This window comes from Tamandua tetradactyla, chromosome 1 (genome assembly GCF_023851605.1).
Source record: "Tamandua tetradactyla isolate mTamTet1 chromosome 1, mTamTet1.pri, whole genome shotgun sequence".
Taxonomy (NCBI): domain Eukaryota; kingdom Metazoa; phylum Chordata; class Mammalia; order Pilosa; family Myrmecophagidae; genus Tamandua; species Tamandua tetradactyla.
This window is the reverse complement of record NC_135327.1, coordinates 112,809,749-112,830,462: the sequence shown is the minus strand read 5'-3', so window position 1 is coordinate 112,830,462 and position 20,714 is coordinate 112,809,749. Positions and strand designations below refer to the sequence as shown.

Genomic DNA, 20,714 nt, shown 5'->3' with positions numbered 1-20,714 from the left:
TTTAATAAAAACAAGTATTGTACTAACAAGTCTAAAAAAACACATTAATAATGTAATTTATTAGAGAGATAAACCTAAGAACCGCTTAATGGTTATTCAAAGCAGAAAATATATTTAAATTTATCTTTTACTTTTTTCTTTCATCTCTTGAGGCTGATGGATTATCCAGGTTTGGAAAAGCTTCATAAACTGGCCTTGCACAGCCTTTATAGTTCTGAAGCCAAAACCATATCATTTTCTAATGGACGAGACATGTATTCCTATTTTTGTTCCTTTATGAACTTCAGAATGTAATTATCCTAGCTCTTGGCCAAAGTCATAGAGGCAAATTAGGTAGAAAAAGTGCATTTCTGATGTAATGGGGAGTGATGTAAGGGAAGCATTTCTTCTGTCTTTTGTGCACTTATTTCAAAATAATATTTTTTGACCAAAATATTAAACTGTGTATACATTAAAATTGGAGAATATTAAAAAAAAAAAGATATGTCCAAGAAGGTTGAGAGAAGCTTATCCATAACAGTGAAAACTTGTAGCATGAATGTCTATCAAAAGTGGAATGGATAGCTAAATTGAAATATATTCACACAATGTAATAAAAAAGAACAACAAATATACACAACAGTCACATGGATGAATCTCACAGAAGTCAACTATATATATGCACAAACAGCATGATTCCATTTATATGGAGTCAAAAGATTGCCACATTTGTACCCCATCATTGTAGAAAATAAAGCTGATACAAAGCAATAGTATTCAAATAACTGCTAAAAGGAAAAAAAATTGGCTTGCTTACCACCAAAGTGACTGTCTACTTAAGTGTGGAAGGAAAGCATGGTAATAGATCCACATGACATATTCAACTACACGTAGAATTCTTAATTTGGGTCAAGTAGGACAAGTAGGAGATAAATCTATCCCAATTATAAGGTTTTAAACTAATTTTTAAAAGGAGCAAATATTAACTTAGACCCACTGCATCTAATCAAATTATTGTTGAATGCTCTATTTAATTTAAATATTCAAAATATATTAAAACATATATTTTAAAACATATGCAACTCAATATTTAGGCACTAGACAAAGCATCATATGTCTACCTTTGTCTTGAACATTAACTGGAGATCCTCATGGTATTTTACTAATATATATGTGTATATATGTATGAATACATATATGTATTTGTACATATATACATACAGAGACATATTACATACACAACCTATTTATGTATATATGCAATTATTTGAATACTCTTACTTTGCATCAGCTTTATTTTCTACAATGATATATATTAATGCATGTTTATGTATATAATTTTATTTGGTTATTCCAGTGCATAAAAAAATATTAAATCTCCATTCATAATTGATGGTTTTTAAATTTTGCCTTTAAAAGTTATATACTGAGCATATAACAAAATCCTAAAAATATCTCAAAATGGGATTTCAAATTAAGAACCTCTACAGGATGACAGGACTCCCACAAGATGAATCCATCAGAGGGTGAACTAAAGTATGAGGATAATTTTTTGTCTCATCCTTGTCTCTGTTTGGAAGGAAATAAAAGAAAAAGTCTCTCAGGAGAGTTCAAGACCACAAGGCTGCCTTTAAAGCATTGTAGTTTAATTTATGCTACCAGTTTTTCTGTAAAGGGGCAAATAATAAATATATTAGACTTTGTGAACAATTACACCCATTCAACTCTACCAATGTAGTGGGAAATCAACCATAAATGAAGCAGAAATGTGGCTGTGTTCCAAAAAACTTTATTCATAAAGGCAGGTATCAGGCTGAATTTTTCTACAGGCTGTCATTTGCCCTCTAATAGACTAAACCCCCTTAAATGAAAATCTAGATTAAAGTGTTCCTATGCCAGTAATGATCCAGAGACCCGGCAAAAGAAATCACCAGTCAACTCTTGAGAAAGATACTTAAAATCCAAGCAAAGTTCCAAGGAACATGTTGTACTCATAAGAAAAGGACCCATCATGAACAAAAGTAAACAGAAACAACATATTGGAGTTTAGATGTTGATAGACAATATTTAATGGGATTATATATATGTATAAAGTAAGAATGTTTACTTACTTTTTAAAAAAAAAGAATATTTTTTCAAAGGTATAATAACATGTATTAAAAGTATATAGAAAGAAGAAGAGGCTATCAAAATGATGAGGTAGCTTGAAAAAGAACTAATAAAATAAATACAAATGATATCATGCTTGAAATTAGAAATTCAGTGAGAAAATAAACAACAGATTAGATATAGTTGAAGAGAGAACAGGTGAGTTGAAATATCAATCTATAAAAATCACTCAGAGTGTGACGCATAGATAAACAAATATATGATAAGGAGAAAAGAATCAGAAGATCCAATATTTCTAATCCATGTTCCATACAGAGTATATAGAAAGAATTAGGGAAGGCAATATTAGTAGAAATAATCACTAATGTGTTTTCAGAATTGATGAAAATATCAGTCCTCAGATTCAGGAAGCAAAATAGATCCTTAGAACTATAAATTTGAAAAAAAATCACATATTAACAGCAGAACACTAAAAATGGATCTATCAATGTTCTCAAAGTGCTGAGAGAAAATAACTATCAACTTAAAATTCTATATTGGGAAAAGCATTATTTAACAGCAAGGTGAACTAAAGACATTTTCAGGTACCCACTAATTGCAATAATTTACTAATCAAATACTTCCACTAATTGAACTTCTAAAGAATATTATTCATACAGAAGTTATTGAACCCAGAGAAGATCTGAAAAAACAGTATGTATGTGGGTAGACCTAAGCTACCATTCACATTATAAAGAAATTTTAAAAATTCTAACATTTGTGGGATAAAAAAAATGCAAGAACTAAATATGAGAAATAGTACCATTTAAGTTGGGAGGGTGGTTACAGTTAAAGCATTCGAAAATGTTTTATTTGGTAGGAGGAAAAAGACAATGACTAAGTTTAGATTTGTTAAGTTAAATATTTCTGATAAAATGTCTATAATGACCTCTAAAGGAATAGTAATAATGCCTAAAACTTTCAGACTAGAAGATGAAAAAAAAATAAATGTAATAATGTTTAGGGAGATTTAGTTGGGTACAAGTAGAGTTAAAAGCATTTGCACAGTGACAGGAATAAATATAATGCTTGTAAAAATCCAGTAATATTCATTCATTTCAAAAAATATTAACTAGCTGACTCTGTAGTGGATAAAAAAGAAACCAGGTATATTTTGCATTTTATATCCAAATAATAGTGATCCAAGTATGAGTTGTGTTCATTATTTTGGATGTTGGTAACTCAAATCAACAGTCAACAAATGTAAACATTGTGAAATCTAATCTTGTTCACTGAGCTTCCATGACAAGTGCAGAGCACCAGCCTCACAGGAGGCCAATTATAGCAATATAGCCTCTAGGCTCACATAATCACAACATCTGTAAAAGCCCCCTTCATGGATGGTTTACAGTAGATTTTATTATAGCTTTCATGTTGTACCAAAGGCTTTCACATACTCCGCTAATAATATCAGCAAACAACCAATTGTATTCTAATTCTTAATTCTAATGATAACTTCCATGCTAAGATGACAATAAGTTATGATAGGTTGAACACTAAATTATAAATATGTCAAACAAATGCAAAATCCTTTGGAAAGAGCCTAAAACCTTAACTGCTGTTTCTAAAACTTGATGAGAACTCCTATTCCATCAAACTCTTTTCAATACCTTTAAACTAATTTTTTTTAAAGTAAATCCATTCCTAAGTAAAAGCAACTGGTTACTCATAGGCATCTACTAACATACTAGTGAGACATGGTTTATTCTAAAGTTGCCCTGGCTTTTCATTAAGGACACATACTCATCAGTGGCTAAACAAGATATAAAAGTAAAATTTTTTTTTTCTGGTGGGAAAAAGAAATCTAAAATCTTTAAAAATAAGACTGAAATATATATCAGATCTCTGACCATTATAATTCTGGTCAATATATACATCTTTGCAGCAAAAAAAAAAATTGAGACAGACATACTTTTCAGCTCTTATCTCAGGAAGATAGTTTTAGCATGGATCTCTTTTTATAAGGGGATTATCTCATTGTATATATAAAGTATTTTCATGGGGCAGCTGTCTTAACATGTGAAGGAGAGTTTGTGAGTAGTTCCCAACACCTACCAAACATGGTTGCAAACACCTTCTGAGAGAGTTGAAAACTGATGATTTCTCAAACCTCTTACCCGTACCACAAAATACACCCTTTGAACCCTTCTTTGTATTGATATCAGAGTTGTTTTTCTAATACGCAAACTAATAAATCATTCCTTTGCTGAAAATTATTTGTGCCCCTATCACCAATCAAAAACAACAAAACAAAACACCTTGTATGACACATAAGGTCATTTTGAATTATTTCATTCTTTCCTCTTTCTTTCTGACTATTCCCTCAATGAAAATTATACTCTTATCCTACTGGAAACCAGCTCATCACACAGCCAGATAACATGTACATGCTGTTTCTCCTTTGTAGGACACATCCCATCTCTGCCCTCATCTATCTCAACTATTCTATTCAGCTTTGAGGTCTTAGCTAAAATGTCACTTCCTGGAGTAATATTTTGTTGCTCATGTCTTCATTAGGCTGAGTTATTTCCAATCTTTTGCTTAGATGTGTGAAAAATGATTTTATATTGTATTTTTTATGTGTGTGTGTGTGTGTATATATATATATGACATATATATAATATATATATGTAATTTAATATATATATGTAATTTAGTATATAGCATTGTGCCCAAAACAGTCTATTTAAAAAGGGAAGGTGATAGATAAATAAAAAGCCTTGGTAGGTCTTCCAAATTAACTATAAAATATCAGATAAATGTATTAAGATATTACAAAGAGTTAATAATAGAGTGGTATATGGAAAAAACACACCTATTGCAAACTAAGGACTACACTTTACAGTACTAACTTAATAGTCTTTCACCAAATGTACCATATCAATGCTAGGGATCAATGATGGGGGAAGAGGAGAAGCAGTATGGGATGTCCTGGGGTTTTTCTTTTTCTTTTTTTTCTTCTTTTTTTCCTGGAGTAATGTAAGTTTTCTAAAATTGATCATGGTAATGAATGTACAGCTACACGATGATACTGTGAGCCACTGACTGTTATCTATTGGAAGGATTGTATGGTTTGTGAATATACCTCAATAAAATTGCATAAAAATAGAAAAAAATCAGGTTAGTTTTTACCTCCTTGACTCATCTTTAGAACGTAATTTTCTTCAACAATTAAATAAAGTTCCTGCCTTGCTAGGAAAAGGTATTTCTATAATTGCTTTAGCTTTGCTCACAGCTCCTATCTATGGCTCATTTTATCAGCATTTGAAGCTGATATGTCTTTACAAAAACAGATTAGTTGGGTGAAAACATAAATTTTGCTTTGCAGTGTAGTTGCAACAAAACTAACACTAGTATTGAGGGGATAAGTGAGATAGATTTTTTTTTTAACTCTCAAAACTACTTGAACTTTAGGATCATATGATCAGTTATTCATGATAGTGTTAAATTACTTACTTCTCTACTTTTTTCTACCTCTTTACACAGTAAAGTCAGAAAAAGAGCATTCTCTTTTTCTGAAAAGCATTCCTTTAAACATATAACTGCTTTTTATCCTTCTAAGAGATTTAATTTACTACAACATGATTATTCTTTCCTACCTTTAATCTTAGAAACTGAATGACTCACACTAAGACAGAAAACACACAGACAAGGATATTAACAAGGTTGCTCTTTGTTGTTAAAAAACAAATGAAATTAAGTAAATCATATTTATAAATAACCTATTCTAAAATGGATAAATAAGAAAATAAAGGAAGAAAATGATGAAATTTCTTCTCCTTTGCAAATAAAAATATAACCATCATATACTTTTCCATTAAAACTTCAAAATGAGAATCAGATCAATATTCTGAAATAGTTTTGAAAATCTAAATCCTAATTCATTACAACTTTGAGTAATTATGAAATGAAACAATATATTATTGTAATAAATCATAGTGCCTGGAAGACACTTCAGGAACTCAATTTACTCAGCTCCGGCTTTCTGGCAAATATGGAATTTCTAATGAAGCCATTGCATTTAAAAACTTTAACTGAATGTCCCTGGCTATATAACAGGTTAAATCAAAAGTTAGGAAAAACTATGCAAAAAAGAACAAGGATTTCAGGAGATTAATGTCATGCCACACTAACGCAGGGAGAAAAGGTTTGCAATATATGGCAGTGCAAAAAAACCTTGACAACTCTGAGAAATAAGGGGAGACTTTAGAGACTTGTTTACACAGAACTATGTCAGGAAAAATAACATAATGGTTTTATCAGAAGTTGATAATAGGTGGAAATTCACCAAAAAATGAAAATTCATTTCTTGTGAGAAATATACACTTGAAAATGCATTGATGAGGTAGAGAAAAATACAGATTCCTTAAAAAGAAATAGTCCAGGGTCTCATTAGCTAAGAGTTCATAATAAAGGTGAACGGTAATCATTATTTCATCATTCTTTAGCCCATACAGATATGAACTTCTGTTGTCCATATCTAAATATGTTATTTTACCTTAGGTCACCTCTTCATAGAATTCTGAATATGCTTACTAATTACAAAGTCCAAGTCTTAAAGACTTGCTCCGCCTTGGCATGTGATAGAGACACACCAATCAACAGCAGCATGAACACCAGTTTTCACCAACCCCCTTGGTGGACAGCTGCCTACAAGAAAGAGCTAAATATATTAGGCTAGAAATCACCAATGTTTTATTACTTTGAAGTTGTTTAGGATAAAGAATATCTGTAGTTTGTATCATCATTTTTACAGAAAGGATTTCAGCTACTTCCAAATTAGATTGTGTTGAACTTAATTTTCTTAGTTTACTTTAGTCACAAATTCTGTCACTAAGTAAGAATATGCATTTTGCCTGCTTTGATTTCCCTGAACAAAAGCTGGCTCCCTTGAATAACTTCACACAAGTAAATAGCAGTGGTCTTCCATCTTATCCCCAAACTGGTTATGACCCTACAATTCTATCTCTTTCAGGTTGAACATACCTTGAGCATGTATAGCAGCAGCAGAATAGAAAGAGGCCAGAACCTGAGCAAATTAACAGCAATTATAATTATTATCTGAGCCTGAGTTTTAATCGTAAAGACTAAATAGATTATTTTATATCCTAGACTGAAAGCTAAACAGTTCGACTCTGTAAAGATCTAGGAAATCACACTCTACCCTTGGATAAACACAGTGTCCATTGAGCAATACTGGATTCTCAGTAAATAAAGTGAAAAAAAAATGCATCTACTTATGTTTGAAAAGACATCGAATTTTAAAAGAAGGTTTATGAAGCCCCATGCTCCTTGACCTTCTCTTATTACTACTGCCCAGCGAACCTTTTCAAGACGAATGGAGTATATTTTTATCTATGACAGTCCATTTAGCAATCACAATATTTCCTGTAAGTTAGATAAATTGACCGGTCACTTAACAAGAAGAAAGGCCAACATCAATTGCAGCAAAGGTCACTCTATCCAGTTGTGTTCTATATTAAATTGTCATCAGATCTGGACAGCGATTTCATCAATAATCCATCTAACTAGAATGTTCCAAAATTTAGAAATCAGCTGCCTGTGCTATAGGATAAATGAAGTAGGTAAATAAGATACAACTCTCCATGGCAGGCTCACAAGGTATTGAACCCATAATCATACTGGACCAAGATTCTCATTTATCATTTAAGCTAAAGATGCTGTTTAGAAATAACTCTGTTGTTCAAACTTTTGTCCTCATAGAGATCACAAACTGAATGTCATAGACTTTTTTACATATGAGAAGTTTGTTTCTGTCAAACTAGTCAAATAATGAATACAAATAAAAAGAAAGCATATTATGATGCTATGATCTGAATCTAATAATGAGGAGCCTATTGACAGCTTTAGATTATAGAATGATACACTGAACAATAGGCCTAAATTCTTCCAAAGGTTAACTGCCACAAAGAACAGAGGGAGGAAAAGAACTCAGATTGGGGGAGATAAAGAGACATCCCAGCCAATACAACAAATGGGCCTTCATTTTATTGAGGATTGATTTTGCAAAAAATTGAGGGAATTTGAAAATGCTATTGAATTAACACTTATTTTCTTAGGTGTTCTAATGGTGCTATGGCTGTGTAGGAGAATGCCTTTATTTCTGGGAAATGCAGGCTGAAATATTGAGGAGAGAGTGCCAAGACGTTTGCAGCCAACTTTTAATGATTTGGTAAAATGAAAGTGTGTGTGTGTGTGTGTGTGTGTGTGTGTGTGTGTGTGTGTGTGTGAGCGCGCAAGCACATGTGTGACTGTCGAGCCCGAGCACTTGTGGGAATAGATCAATAGTTCATGAATCTGAGTAAGAGGCATACAGATACACACTGTTCAACTTTACTGTAGGTTCAAAAATTGGTAATTTAAAATAATCAAAAAAGGTCATCAGATTATGCTATTCATCGGCTCAAAAATATGCACTGCCATTCGATTTTTCTGAACCAAAGCCAGTCTTTACGGTGGCCTAAAGCCCCTACATGATCTAGTGCCTCCTAATCTTCTTGATCTTTTTGCATACAACACTTATCTTTTGTTTCTTCACTCCTGACACTTTGGCTTCTTTACTGTCCTGAAACATGCTAGGTGTGTTTGCACTGTTTGCTTCCTCGTCCTAGAACATTCTCTTTGCACATCTTAATTCTTTATTTAAAGACATCTCAGTGAGACCTACTCTAAACAACTTATTAAAATTGGAACCCAGCTGCAACTCGGTTTAATCTCCTGTATATTTTCCTTCTGTACACTTCTCATTGTTATATATTTATTTGGTATTTTCTTTTTCATATTCTGGATCACCCCAAGTAAGCTCCAAAAGGGCATGGCTTTGGGATTTGTTGTTGTTGCTGTTGATTGAAAAACCTAGATGTGTTCCTGCTGCATAATAGGTACTTAATTAATGCTTGTTGAAAGTTTAATGAAAGAGAACAGCCTCCTGTTTTTTTTCTTATAGTTAGAAAATGAAAGATCTGAGTGCACTTCTGTGGTGGAACATAAGGGGTCAGGGAAGATAAAAGCTCCAAGGAAGAAATTGCTCCAGCATTTGGAGATAGATGTCTGGGAGAAAATTCAAGAATAAGGAATTAGAAGAAAAGCTGACTTCAAGACAGAGTAATTATAACTATTTTTTCACATTAGCAATACGAATGAAGAGCTGAAAGAGAGTGAAATAAATATATTAACTATTCTCTAAATATTTGGAAAGTATGAAATATCATTTTCAATCCAAAAGATTAAAATATATATAATCCAGTACAATGTGTAAGAAATATTTAGTAAGTAATGTGAAAGAAATACACAATTAGAATTTTAAAAAGAAGATCATATTTGTAGGGCTATTTAGCATCCCAAACCAATGATGGAACTCACACTAATCTGCAGATTGTATGTCACCTGCCTTCAAAGATCGTCCCCCAAAGAGCCAGGGTAATTAACAATGCTAGCTATCCTACAATATACCAGGGGATAGTGAGTAATGGAAGCATGTTTGTCAAGAAGCAAAACCTCCTAATAAGTTCTCCATATTTCAAGTATTATCAGCAGGCATGCAGTCATAAACAGGATTGACACCATCGGAAATATATACACACTGGAAGGCAATGTACCCTCCTTGCAACATGGAGTCATTTGAACTGTCTGGGGGTGGAGAGAAATGGTGAGGAATCTTGAGATTGGAAGGCACGAGACTCACAGTCCCTCCTCAGCATATGGATCACAATGTCACTATTTTCTTCGGGGTATATTAATGGCCTATTTAGGAGGTTAGTGATGGGTGGGACCAAAAGTGAGCTCCATCTCTACCAGATGGTTGTGAGCTCAGAGACAAACCTCTTGAACTAAGAGTACTGAGGTCAAAATGTCATATAAAAAGTGTTGGGAAATTTTCATGTCTTTAATATATATCTCTGTTAATGTATAATGTAGAATATATTGATTTTGAGGACTTAACTGAAGGCAAAATATTTATATGAAAAAAATAAATTTTAAGTTACAATCATTTGGTTTACATACAAAATTTTTGGAATGCAACCAAAGAATCCCAACCCTTTGTGCTTTCAAACACATGACTTCTGGTGGTACATTTAATGGATTTAAAAATAATCACATGTTGAATAGCCTACTAGGAAATTCATTTCAAAGATGTTGTAACCAAACAAGAATTAACTATTATAACCAATTGTGTAGGTCCTTCTGGTGGCTCTTAAGTGAATAAGTCCATTAGATCATCACTGGACCATCATTTAACTTTAGATTGTGATGAATGAGTTTAACTAAGACATTTATCTCTTTTGTGTTCAGGGTGTTTTCCCATGAGAAATGGTCTGTAAGGAAAGACACTTCTCTAAGCAAAATTCTAGCACGTATATTTACCCAGAACATTTCTAGTATTTATACCTAGGCATTTGCTAATCTAAAAGTAAAACTATCTACCTGACATTAATTTCAGCAAATAGTTATTGAGTTGTCTACTTCCTTCAAAGCACTGCCTGTAACTTTCTTTCTTATTATTTATATCCAGGTAACAACCAAAAAGTATTTTCATATTTAGTTTTACTCACTAGTAGTAGAATTCTAAATAAGAAATATTTAAATGAATTTTGTTACTTTTAATCTAAAAGTACTTTAATGACTACTTGTAATATGCATATATAATTAATTTCAAGCATCTTGGAAATGATATAATGTAAACAAGAAGCATTACAGAAAACTGGATATCTCATTTTATCCTGAACTAATCTTAGATTGCATTTTCTTTTCACTATTTTCATTTCGTGTGAATAAGAAAATGTATGAAATATCAAAAGACATGTTAGTAATTGACTGTGAATAGAGGTGATATAAACATTCACATCACTGTTTTACATGTGTTCTTTTATACTTTGAATTGACACCTAATTCTATGATTTTTATGTAGGCAGGACAGAAAACAATTTGAAGAAAAAAAATAACATCATGAATATATTTAAATATTTAAAATATATTTTAAATATTATTTTATTTTTCAATCACTTAGTTGAATCATTCTACTTTCTCATATTCAAGGAGCTATTTAATGTGTAATAGGATCAAGAGTTAGATCATAATACCTTTAAGTGACTACAGTTTAAATAATTATTGTGGTACTCAGAAGTCAAGTCAAAGATTTGTTTGCTAATGGGAGATAACATTCCAAAAACTCTATTTTAACTCCAATTGTAATAACCCAGTTTAGTCCTAGCTTTTCTCAAAATCTGATCTTCATGAAACTACTTTATACATGAAACTACAGAATACATTTTCTGTTATACTGGAGCTGAGTATGCTCTAAAGAGCAAGGTTAATACTCATAGGGAGAGCCATCTTTTACCAGTGTTCTCCAGGACACAGATGCTATTAGTTGGAAATTGGTAAATGATTGTTGCATTCTAACTTTTTAATTTATAAAAACTTTAATTTTATAATTATTCAGAACTTTCTAGAAATCTCTATTTTATTCTGGAGACTACAGCATGAAAATGGAATCTTAGATTGGGTTATCATAGATAATTCTAGATTAAGTAATTTAAATAATTTGTTTTAAACTCTCAGTACTTTGAGAAAAAATATATCTGAAATTTTCATTTGTTAATAGTGAATATTTACACACAGTTTGCAAAAAAAAAAAAACATTAATGCTAAAAGCAAGGTCACCACCCCAACCAAAATTGAATATACTGAAATATTCAAATCAAGATCTCTTGGATAGATAATTATTTATAATGTAGAAGAAGACTGTGTCCTTTGTGATTTATTTCTATTTTAAAAAATAATCACAAATATTAGCTTTATGTGAAAGGAAAAAAGCATTAGTATCTATAATAAGTTACCTAACAAAACTATGAAATTTAAAATGTGTTCTATTTTTGGAGACATAGAAGGATTAAAAAACGAAGGAGAAATCCATATACGTTTCCGAAAACAACACATTTCCTTTTTATATTTGACTCCAGGGTCAAGTTTTCAAAGCTGAAAATATATATTTTACATATATTTATATATTTATGTATTATATGTATATATAATATATATAAATTGATCACTAAGAAATTCTTCATCACAATTAATATTATGAAACATCTATGATTTATAATGAATATATTTCTACAGATATTCTGAAATATTTCCCTCAGTTATAAAAATCAACATCAGCATTCTTCAATTTAATAAATACTGAGTGTGAATTGCACATGACGTACTTCCAATAATAAGAATGAGTAAATGGTCATAATCAAAGAACTTTAATGCTTATTATAAAAACATAAAAATAAGAGAGTATGAAGCCATTGAAAATGTTATGAATAACAGAAGAAAATTTGGGCATTGTGGAAAGGTTAGTATTTATTATAATTCAATATATAAAAAAGGAAATACATGTAGCCAATGCAAAGTAGCTAATTTAAAACATTTGGTAGCCATCAAATTTCAATCTACATATAATCAGATTTAGAAAATTTAATATTATAAAAAATATGTTTTTTCAGGTTATGCAGTTCCAATCATCATTCCAGAGGTTTTTCTTTTTGCTGGATTTTAGAAAAGTGATTCTGAGATCATTCTGAAGAAAAGTCTAACAATAGCTTAGACAATTTTGAAGAAGCATAATGATTCCAAATTGGGTTTTAAAATAAATTGCTAAATTATAATAATTAAAACTGATATTCATGCAATAATCAACAACATGAACGTCACAAAATCCAGAGCCTAAGTAAGACTCACTATAACTAAGAATTGGTACATAAAAAAGATATTATCACATACTTATGGGAAATGAACAATGAATGCTTTTGAGATGTTACAATATGATTCCTTAAAATTCATCATAATAAAAATTAAATTCCACATAAATTTACAGTCAACAGTTAAATCAAAACACAAATAACAACATTAGGAGAAAAGTAACAAATGTGATGGGTGATAAGAAATTATTTTCCTAGACAAAAACAATGGATTGTAGGGCGATACAAAAGTGGCTCAGTGGCAAGAATTCTTGCCTGCCAAGCTGGAGACCCAGGTTCGAATCCCGGAGCCTGCCCATGCCAAAAAAATTAAAAATAAAAAAATAAAAAAATGGCTTATAAGCAAATGGGGAAAGTCAACAAATTTAAATGTATAAATCATTGAATTTCTATAAGTTAAAATCACAAAAGATATTAAAAAAGAAAAACTAGATATAAAGTGGGCAACAAAAACCCTGCTCTTTAAATGGGAAAAACTCAACTAAACTACCCAGGAAAATGAATAAATGGCATGAAGAGACCACTCACATAAACATACACAAAGACCCATAAGTAAATGACCAGAACTCATAAATAATTCAACTTTATGTGGTAATAATCTTCAAATTAAAAGAATGCAGGTTTTTCAAAAATCAATGATCCAAACTTAATACCATCATCATCATCGGGAAGGATATGGTGAAAATGGCGCTCATACACTGCTAATGGGAATATAAATTAGAATAACATTTCTGTAAAACAATTTTCAAGAACTGTACAATTAGCCTTCCCTTCCCTTTGTTCCAGTAAATTTCTAGCTAGAAATATAGCCTAAGAAAATAAAGCAAGATAATAAGATGTGAGTATAATATTGTTTACTGTAATATCTCTTATTTTTAAATGGAGTCAAACTAAATATCCCATATATTATTTAAAGGAAACATGAAGGGGTGGGTAATAAGAGGTAAAAAAAAAATGGGTAGATTGAAATACTAGTGGTCAATGAGAGGGAAGGGTAAGGAGTATGGGAAATATGTAGAAAGAAGATTTTTACATCTTTGTCTTGGAGTGATGCATATGTTCTAAAAATGATCATGGTGATGAATAGACAACTATGTGATGACACTGTAAGCCACAGATTGGATAATATGGTTGGACTGTATGTGTGAAGATTTCTCAATAAAAAATACTTTAAAAATATACAAATAAAGGAAACATAGGCATCCAAATAATGAAATAGTTACTATATTTTCTAAAGGTTCTCAAAAGCATACTCACCACTGTCATATAAAAGGTACCCTGGGTGAGTTCCGTAAATTAGATGTCATATTCTTTTAAAAGGTCAGCTGATAGCAGGATAGGCTTTCTTTGTGGACCTCTTCTGTAGGTGAAGCAGATGTTTTCTAACACATGATTGTCCCAAGGGAGTTGCAATTTCAATGAAGCAAACTGAAAATGATTCTTTGGAGAGCTTCGGTTCAGGGAAAAAAAAAAAATGCCTCTTTCCAGACCACCAAAGAACAGAAAACATGAAAGTTAGGGCATATGTTTCATTTTCTCCTCCAGGGCAGCTAACAAATTTGTAGAAGGAGCTATTCTAACCTTACATATGAAATTCTGCCCCAGAGACTGAATCTGCATATGAAAAATCACTCCCAATAATGGAACACATCAAGCTGCTGTAACTAAAATGCCTGGAAGGAAAATGTTTAAGGCATTATAATTTTGCAGTATTCCCTAGAGTGAAAAAGAAAATGAAAAAAAGAAACCTTCCCTTATTATCTGGTCACTATTCACAACTTTATTTGCTAATAGAGAGGGCGGTCCATTATAATCAGATCTCATTTTCTGTTTTATGGCTTCATACAGGGCCTACTTTAAATGCATATTGTGGTGGATGAGGGACTGCATCCTGGATTCTTCCATTTTAGTGTTTGCTATATGTTGTAAAACTTGGAATTTTATCATTCCATTTCTCATATCTTATTTGTAAAATTTTAAAAATCAGCTTCTGAAAATAGACATATCTATTGAAAGAACTGCTGAAATACTCTTAGATGTATTCTAAGAGTACACGAGACACATCCTGACAATTCGTAGCTTTCTTTTCAAATCAAAGTTCTAACACTGAACAATTTAATAGTATTCCATAGCTATTTAAAATTAGGAAATGCCAATTATTAATGGATTCTCTCTCTTATCCAGTCTAGTATATATTTAAGGATTTTCAGGCATCGATAGCAACCACTGTTAGCTTTTAGTTTTGCAGTTGAATTTAACATCAAGAAGTTTCTCCACATTTGTACATTGAGGCATTCATTCTGTTTGTTATAAAAATATTTAAAGATATAATTTATCATTGTGGGGGAGCAAAGTGGAAAGTGATGCTTACTCTGCATGACAAAAAATCACCAGAGATAATGTGCAAGGGAGATAATGTAAAAGGCAATACAAGCTTCTAGGCTCAATTTCTGAAAAGCCAATTTCCTTTATAGGATGCAAACTCTACAAGCAGAAGGGGACATTGTTGACATTTGTTAAAGTTTCTAGATACTCACTGCATTCTTTTCACAAGGAGAAAAGAAGTTCAATAAAGATAATGCTTACAGAGCATTAAAGTCAAAACCCAACAAACTGACAGGAAAGGCCATTCTTTTGCCATAATGATGTAACAAACACTATGTTTTAAACGTAAATTCAATTCACACACACACACACACACACACACACACACACACACACGCATGCATTTTACTTACAGTCCTGAGCCAACTGTGACCAGCACTGATGAGGTAGATTATTTTAATAAGATTCAAAGTCTCTAGGAAAATGTCCAAATCATTTCCTCTCTATTTTACAATTCCAGGAAAATGTTCCACCAGACCCAAAGCAGAAACAAAGCTCAACTTCCATGGGGAAAACATTCCTCTTATTCACTGAGGATTAGTTAAAAGGCAATAAGAAAATGATGCCTAAACTTTGCCTGTTGGTGTGTCTTGAGTTTCCAATGTTCATGTAGAATAAGCTGAACAAATCAGATGTCCCTACTGTTTTAAAACCCATGGATACAAGGAAGGCATTCGTGAAGACAAATTCAGCAAATCTATATTAACTATAATCTATATTAACTCCACAATATATAATAGAGATGAAATAATTGGTATGAGAATTATACCTTAGCTCCCTATTAAACCTGGTAAATTTTTTAAAATTATAATCGTGAGTATTTTATACCACAGAAGCTGTTAAAATTGTACCTCCTCCTATAACAAGAAAAACTCTTCCCTATTACTAGATGCAGTAACAGATTCAGGGTATAAGTTTCTAGACAGTGCTCTGGGGAAGATAATTCACTAAATATATGCCTGTTCCTAAAAGTTAAAAACTTCCTCACACATTTTAACACTTTATTAAAAAATATTCATTATTCTTCACCAAAGAATGTTTTAATTATGATTAACCGATGTTAATTATGATTAACACTTATCTAATGTATATCTATATTTTCATGTCTATTATTAAAGAACTGCATTGGGTTAATACTACCAACACAAAGCTCGGTATCTCAAGACAGTTTATTTTGAGGAAGGGACAATCAATAGAAACTGAGAACAGAAGGTGGGGAGCAAGAGAAAAAGGAAAGAGTTTGAATTTTGTTTTTTTACAAAAATTCACCAGCTTAGAAATAAAGGTCCCTGTTAAAAGTGATCAAATACTTTTAAAATGATAAGGAATGTTATTTATATTCAGATATCACACAACCTTTTATGCTAGAGGGACAATGATAAGGATATAATTGCAGACCATAAATTAGAAAATGTACTCCTAAGAAGATAAATTCTCACACTGAAATTATATACTGAGAAATATATCAACAATTTTACAAACTATATTCACGAACAGGATGACACTTGTTAATTTTTAAACACCATGCAGACTCTGCATTAATAATAATGCTACATCTGTAAAGAATTTTCACATACATCATCGCATTTTATAGTCCTATGCATTTTATAGTCCTATAACATGCTCTTACAGTCCTATGAACAAGCATATTAATATTTGCAAACAATGAATTTAAATACTGTCATTAACTTTTTTTTTTTGGAAAGGGAAGAAGCAAAAATGCCTTTATTGAAGGAAAATGTGATTGCTTATGTAGAAAATCCTATGAAATCTACAAAAGAGCCATTAAAATTATTAAGCATATTTAGTAAGGTTGCTGGATGCAGATATTTTAGAGAGATCTGAGCTCTTCCCCCCAACCCTTAAATCATCCTAACACTTTTCTTCACTGATCTGAAACAAGGCCAGTAAGCCACAAAAATCCTATTTTAGTGTTTCTGGGCTGTTTGCTTTTCTCATACAAACTAAGTATTTTATTTTGGCATTAAGCAGAGTGCTGGTGACAAAGGATGTGGAGAAACCAGAATTTGGGTTGGGAGGGCACAATTTCTAGAAAACAATTTTGTACCATAAATAGAAAATACTTAACTCAGTAATTCTACGTCCTGGATTTTTTTTTTTTTTTAATCTACCTTAAGGAAATAACTATTCATGCAAAACCTTATATATAAGCATCCTACTGAATCATTACATATCATAGGGAAAATTGGAAATGATTTAAGTGGGCAACAATTTCATTAAAATGCTTCTCTGATAGAACAGGTTTTCGTAGAATTTTTAGAAAAGTTCACAAATGAAAAAAAAATCAGGAAATAAAATTTAATGCTCGACTTGCCAAAAATTATACTTGAATATCTGCATTGCAGACCCTTCTCCCCAACCCCAGACCAAAGGCAAGAAAATGCGGGGTTCAGCACTTGAAAAAAAAAATACTGTCACAACAGGGAAGAGCAGCTTTTATTTTTCTGTGTTTTTTTACATTTTTACATGTTTTTACATTTAAGCCCCAAATAAACCAAAAGGGCCCCCGCATCCCAGGGCCGGTACGGCCCCCAAATTAGGCCCTAATGATATCGGGGCAACTACTTCAGGCATCGAGGCCCGGGGGAAAGGGCGCACTGCCCAGGAGGGGCCACGAGGTCAGGCCCCAGAGGCCTAGCGGGAGACGGGGGCCCGAAGCGCCGCATGGTCCGCACCACCAGGGAAAGCTGGTCCAGAAAGCTCAGGACGGAGATTCGGAGGAGCCGGGGGTCGCGGGCAGTCCACCCGACAGCCAGGGCGCTGCCGGCCACGCTCAGCTCCTTCTGAACCGCAGCCCAGTGGGGCTCGACATCCGGGGCCAGGGAGCCGCAGGCGATCTCCGCCTCCCTGGGGCACGGGAAAGGGACGCGGAGGGAGAACCGGTGTACTGGCCTTCCCGGCCCGGTGGCCATGGGCACGGCGTCTCCACCCAGCTCCGGGGCGGGCGGTGTCGGCGCTACCCGAGGCCGGTCCCCGTAGCCGCCCGCGCCCGCGTCCTCCACCTGCAGGGCCGCCGGCCCGCCTCCGGTCGTGAACATTTTGACCTGGAAATATCGTCAAGATTGCCTAGGTTACGTTTCTAGTGGGTGAGAAAAGTAAGGACAAGTTACATGATTTGCCAAAGATCAGTGTTTGTTAGTATGAGAGGTAGGTCTGACAGCTAATATGCTTCTATTTTCATTATGCCAGGTTACTTTAATTAGCAAAGAGCTTTTGCGCCACGGATTCTGTAACGTCCAGACATTGTTACAGCTGTTATTACACGTCTTCCTGTTCGGAATTTCCAGCGCAGATCAACGGTGGAGGTCTTCTCCCCCCCCCCCCCCCCCCCCCCCCATCTCATGCAACCACCCTTAACTATCACTACTAGCAATGGATGCCTGAACAAGATCTCCGATTAGGGGCTCTCTCCTGTACAACAGACCCACATTTCTAGCTTCTTACTGGACATATTTATCTGAATTTCTTTCAAGGTCACGAGGATGGAAACTAAATTCATTACCTCAAAGGGCTTTTCCGATCTTATGTAAAGTTGCCTTCTTTCTACCGGCAGAGGTTAAAATCCTCAGAAACATCTTCAGTTAATACCTTTAACTTAATCTAAAGCATATTATTCATTCAGGCTCACATCCCTCCATTGTTCTCCCATTACTCAACTTCTGTTGCAGTTTCCGTCGTCCTGGTACTCGTCCTCCTTCCCATGAATCATATTAACTTGCTTATTGATCTTTAATTTTAATCTCTTTCCTTTTCAAGTTATCGTCACTGGGTCTCAGATTTATTATTGACAACCATAGTTAAATAATTTGAAAAGTAGTTCTGGGACGATGGTGGAATAGGGACTCCTCTCCTCAAAACAGCTAATGGAAAGGGAGAAACTGTCCAAAACAGCAGTTCTCGGACTCTAGATGCCAAGGAGGAACTTTATAGTATCCAGGCAACACTCAAACTAAGAAACTGAGAAACTATGGTGAAAAACTGAGTAAAGGAGGTGCAAGGGTAGTTCAGTGGTAGAATTCCTGCCTGCCGTGCTGGAGACCCAGGTTCAATTCCCAGCCCATGTACTTCCCCCCAAAAACACTAACAAACAAGTAAAAAATTCAACAAATAGTGCTTCAATAATAGGATATTCACATCGAAAAGGGATGAAATGTGACCCCTGCCATACAGCACACCGAAAAAAAACAAACAAAAAAAACCCGAGTAAATCACAGGGCTGAGATCCCTGGTGCCCATTTCCCACCCCGGAGAGGAGCAGCTTCATGGCTGCCCGGTCACGGCATGCTGGGATGCTTCGGCCTGGGAGGGCTAGGGAAGCCCCTCACCCCCAAAACAAAAGGGAACATCTCCCAGTACTAAGTCTGCTATGAGCTGGCAAATAAGACCACTGGGTCCTGTTGTTTTAGCCTGACCACATAGGAGCTTCCCAGGCCATCGTTTTACCTGTATCGGAGGTAGAAGCACCAGACGGCTAAAATTAGCTTGCCACCAGAGGACTGTTGAAAATAAGCTGCCAAAGAGCACCACCTCTTTTCCTGGGCACGGCAGGAAAGCACGCCTTCAGGGGGCCATCTGAAAGGCTTCTTGGCAACAGGGCCATCTGCTGGGCAAGCTGGGAAAGCACACCCCTGGGGAGCTGAAATTTTAGCTTTTTGGTATCTTTCTTAACCCTTTCCCCAGGGCCTGTTGGTACTGGTCTGCTCCCCCAGTGGGTCCCTGACCCTGTTTTGGCTTGGAAATATTGATGAGCCAAGAGTCAAAGAAGAACTTTAACACAAACCCAATTATATTAGTTTGTCAAATGTTGCTGGAATGCAATATACCAGAAATGGAATGGCTTTTATAAAGGGAATTAAAAATTAAAGTTTACAGTTAAAAGGACATAAAAATATGTAACTAAGGCATCCAGAGAAAGTTACATTGACTCAAAAAAGACTGATATCTGTCACATGGGAAGGCATGTGGCTGGCATCTGCTGGTCCATAGTCCCAGTTCTGTTGCTTCCAGCTTCTCTTGCTGGTGTTTCCTCTCTAAGTGTCTGTGGGACTTCACTTAGCTCCTCGGGAACACAATTCTGGGTTCTGGCTTGTTTTGCATCTCATAGAAAAGCACATGGGGAATTCTGCTGGGTCCTGCATCTCCAAACGCCCATGCTTAGGCATCTGCTCTCCCTGTAGCACTCCAAACATCTCCAAATACCTGCATCTATGAAGCTTCTGAGCTTTATCCAAAATGTTTCCCCTTTTAAAGGACTCCAGTAAACTAATCAAGACACACATAAAATGGGCAGAATCACATCTCTATCTTCACAAGTTCATACTCACAACTGAGTGGATTAAATCTCCATGGAAACAATCTAATCAAAGATCTCACCTGCAGTTAGGTATGTCACATCTCCATGAAAACATTCCA

General features: G+C 34.1%; 1 protein-coding gene and 1 pseudogene across 2 annotated transcripts in view; both read right to left on the bottom strand.

The window, feature by feature from the left end:
* The window catches only part of THSD7A (thrombospondin type 1 domain containing 7A), a 454,108-nt gene that overhangs the window by 376,173 nt on the left and 57,221 nt on the right, over positions 1-20,714 (bottom strand). The gene's annotated exons all lie outside the window — the stretch shown is intronic.
* LOC143686040 (EKC/KEOPS complex subunit LAGE3 pseudogene) lies at positions 17,540-20,070 on the bottom strand (annotated as a pseudogene). Its single transcript, XR_013176867.1, has 2 exons — positions 18,805-20,070; positions 17,540-18,381 (listed from the first exon to the last, which is right to left on the bottom strand). The product of XR_013176867.1 is annotated as an EKC/KEOPS complex subunit LAGE3 pseudogene (transcript).